The sequence below is a fragment of the Corapipo altera genome, unplaced genomic scaffold (genome assembly GCF_003945725.1).
Source record: "Corapipo altera isolate COAL_440 unplaced genomic scaffold, ASM394572v1 79, whole genome shotgun sequence".
Lineage (NCBI taxonomy): Eukaryota > Metazoa > Chordata > Aves > Passeriformes > Pipridae > Corapipo > Corapipo altera.
Genome location: NW_020884927.1, coordinates 1,054,807 through 1,058,491, shown reverse-complemented (window position 1 = coordinate 1,058,491; position 3,685 = coordinate 1,054,807). Strand labels below are relative to the sequence as shown.

General features: G+C 52.2%; 1 protein-coding gene across 1 annotated transcript in view; it reads right to left on the bottom strand.

Moving 5' to 3' along the window:
- SOAT1 (sterol O-acyltransferase 1) overlaps positions 1 to 345 on the bottom strand; it is a 28,209-nt gene extending 27,864 nt beyond the window's left edge. The window contains exon 1 of the mRNA XM_027658413.1: positions 298 to 345. The gene's annotated coding sequence lies outside the window, so the exon portion shown is untranslated. The remainder of the gene's footprint in view (positions 1 to 297) is intronic.
- Between the last annotated feature and the right edge of the window lie 3,340 nt (positions 346 to 3,685).

Sequence of the window (3,685 nt, the reverse complement as noted above, 5' to 3'; positions counted from 1 at the left end):
AAGGCAAAGTTAAGGTCATCCCCCAAGGCAAAGTTAAGGTCATCCCCAGCTCACCCGCAACGCGCAAAACACTCGGCAGGAAAAAAAACCACTGTAAACCTGCGGAGATCAATGGGACCCGCCTGAAGCGCTGCCCGGGCTCCGAGCCAGCTCCTGCCCCGCGAACTCCCCGCACACACCCGCCTCCCCCGAGCCCCAGCCCCGCAGAGCTCCGTGAGCCGCCGGGGGCGGGGAGGGACGGTGCGGACCCGCTGCCGGTGCCGCGGTCGGGGCCGCCCTCACCCCGCGGAGCATCACCTCAGGGACGGCGGAGCCAGTGCCGCCTTCTTCTCCTCCTTCTCCTCCGCGTGCGGCCGCTTCCCTTTCCCCTGTTCCCCCTTCCCGCCTCCTCCCGCCGGGGCCTCTTCCCGGGGCTCGCGCACGTCACGGCGCAGGGGGCGGGGCGAGCGGCGGCACCGCCCATTGGCTGGGGAGGCGGCTCCGCGTGGGAGGGGCGGGGCGGGGGGCGCGGCACGTGAGGCGCACGTGGGGGCGCGCGACCCCCCCCTCAGCTCCCCCCTCCTCTCCCTCAGGAATCGCCGCCTTCTCCCGGTGATCCTGAGGCGGGGAGTTAATGCGCCGAGAAATGTGGAGACCCACCCGCAAGGGGAAGGCAGCGCCCAAGGCTGGTAAATGCTCGAAAGGAGCAACAAGAGCCAGAGGGTCCGCAAACAGTTCAGAAAGTTTTATTGGTAAATTACACACTTGGCGTGGAAATTGGTATGTTGGTCCCTGACCCGCTGTGTAAGCACACGGCAGTGGGTTCTGTCTGGATAAAGGGGTAGGGTGAAAGGGAAGAGAGAGAGGAAGAGATTGATTGAAGAGAAAGGAAAGGAGGGAGGAAGGAAAGGAAGCAAGGAAGGAGGGAAAGGAAGGAAGAAGGGAAAGGAAGGAAGGAAAGGAAGGAAAAGAGATCACCAGTCCTGGTTCCAGCGTCAGTCCAGCTGAGGGAATGTCAGTCAGTCCTAGTTCCAATGAGTCAATCCAGTTGGTGTCCCGGTTCCAGCTGTGGATCAGCTGTGTCAGTCTGGCCGATGGGACCAACCGGGATGTGGGACAGCTGTGCCCACCCAGCCCAGTGCTGGGCTCAGTGCCCCCCACAGGCAGTGTCTGCCCTTGCCCTCAGGACCTCCCGCTCCCCACATCCCCGGCACAAGGAGAACTTATTTCAAGGCCCTGGGAGGACACGGCAGCCAAGGCCGGGAGGGCCCGGCCACGTTATCTGTGCTCGTCCTTCAGTGGGAATGCACGGGTTGCTAAACAAGCGCTTCCCGTGGCACCCGGGCTCAAAGTGTCCTCCCCGGGGAGGCTCTTCCAAACAGGAGCCAGGGTAGGTATTTTTACAGGGAAGTAAAAGTGGAGTGCCCCCCAACTTCAACAGTACCCCCAGTCCCCCAAGAAGGGGAATCTGTGGCAAGGGAGTGCTCCCCCTCACAAGGGTTACCCTGGGAGTGGGAGCTGCAGCTCATGCGTCTGGGGGAGCCGAGCAGGGGCCTGGCTGGACAGTTCTCCCTCCAGTCTCAGACGGAGGGTCAAAAACTGTGTGAAAGGTTGGGGTTTGGACCTCGCTTTCTCTCTCTCTCCTCAGACAGACACAGGCTCGTGACGGGCGGTGAGTCACTGAACACGTCACCAGCCAACAAACTCTAGTAACCTCCCAGGAGCTGCATTTCACACTGCAAATGGGAAAGTTTTCCTAAAGACAGGAGAACTAAGCCACTAATCTCCTACTGCAAATACATCTCTCCTCCTCCTCATGACTTCAGGGCTGTGCTGTGCACAGTATGTACCCAGGTGTACCTTGAAAGGTCGCCACAAACCGAGGTACAAAGCTACAACGTGGTATTAAAACATTTCTGTTGCATTTCACCTTATCAGACCTGTCACTAAAATTTGTTTTGACCGACATGCACCCAAGACACACTTTTAAATGTGTAACTGCTGGAACTTTCAGAAGTTGTTTTATACAGCCTCTTGGGATTCTGAGTAGAGCCACTGAATGAAAAAGTCTGAACCTGATTTAGTTGGCAATGTGTGTTCACACTATTATCCCATCACCCATCTTTCATGCTGCTTAATAGGAAAACTTGTAAAAATTAAAAGAACATAATAAAACCCTGTCACTGCCGAAATGCAAATAGCTGCATGGGTGGTAGCAGCAGGAATGCTCACATAAACCTGTCCCTGTTCTTAAGAAGTCAACTTTAACACAGTGCTGCTTAGAGATACTGTTGGGTCAGGCCATACGTGAGCACTGGTGCCCTTATGACAAAAATGCTGTGCCAGCTATTTACAGTGAAGTGCAAGTTCAACAAATTGATTACACTGTTTTATCCAGTTAGTAAAAGCCTAACTACGGGTGGTAGGAAAATGAGAAAGAAAAGTGCAGCTAACCTTCAGAACTAGTTAGCTTTGCTTATTTTGCCGTAAGAAAACTGTGGAGAGGTGCCACCAGATTTTACTAACACCTTTTGACCAATCTCCCAGGCCAAAGCAGCGCTGTGTGACGGGCACTGAGCTCCCTCCCTGCTCTCTCGGTTTTTCCCGGGCAGAGCTGTTCCACAGCCCACCTTCCCTTCTCTTTAGAGGCTGTTTACCTGCAGCTCACCGAGGCTGAAAAGCAAAGCAGCCGCTCTCCTTACCTTCCTTCCCAGTATTTACACAAGCAATTGGAAAAAGGCACTGCCACCTCTGCTTCCTGCCACTCATGCCCATCATCTGCTGTTGTCTTCCCCGGTCCAAATTGCTGCCCCGTTTCATCAGCTGCATCATTTACCCTGCTTGTCACCACGGTGCTTGTAATCTTGGTTTTCTGGAGCGTTGTACATTAATCCTATGAGTTGTGTTGCTCAACGATTGCCCAACCACAGCTGTTCCTGAGCACTCCTGGCTGAATCACCGCGTGGTCGTTCCCGTTGTTGGGGTGGGAGCCTGTGGTAACCTGACACCCCAATTTTTGTCTCAACTTCACTGGCTTTCAGCCTTCCCAGTACCAGGCAACAATGGGACTTCGGAGTGCTGCTTTTTTCCCCTCCTTTCTTTCTTTCCTTCTTTCTTTCTTTGGAAAATGCTCTCAGGCACACTGTGTGATTTTGGGGGCTGTCCTGTGCAGGTCCAGGAGTTTTCATAATGATCCTTGTGGGTCCCTTGCAACTCAGGCTATTCTATGATTTTATGATTCTTTCTTTCCTTCTCTTTATTTCTGTGCCTGGTCCTGTTCCTTCCTGTCACGTTTGGCACTGTTGCAAAATAGATGTGATTAAAACTGCCTACTTTTAATTCTGTGTAATTCTAATTTATTTTCTATTTTAAGATTTTCGGTGTCAGTCAGCCCAGGGAGTGAGTAGATGTGGCTGTTTCTGATGCCCTCATTTATTGACCAAAATGATTAATTCCTTTAAAGCTTCTATTTGGCCTTTAAAGTCAGTCACTTGAGAGTCTCAACGCTTTCATATATTTCAGCAAATCCTATAATATGCTGTTTAAAAGTGTGGTTTAGAATTTCACAATGTGTAAGCAGAATGGGAACATTCTGATGGATAAATGAAGGAGCTCCCTCAAGCGGTTAAAAATATTGTTACACGTTCCACTCAAAAACAATATTAACTAAATTACAGCAACGTTAGGTTTAGAATGTAAAACCAGT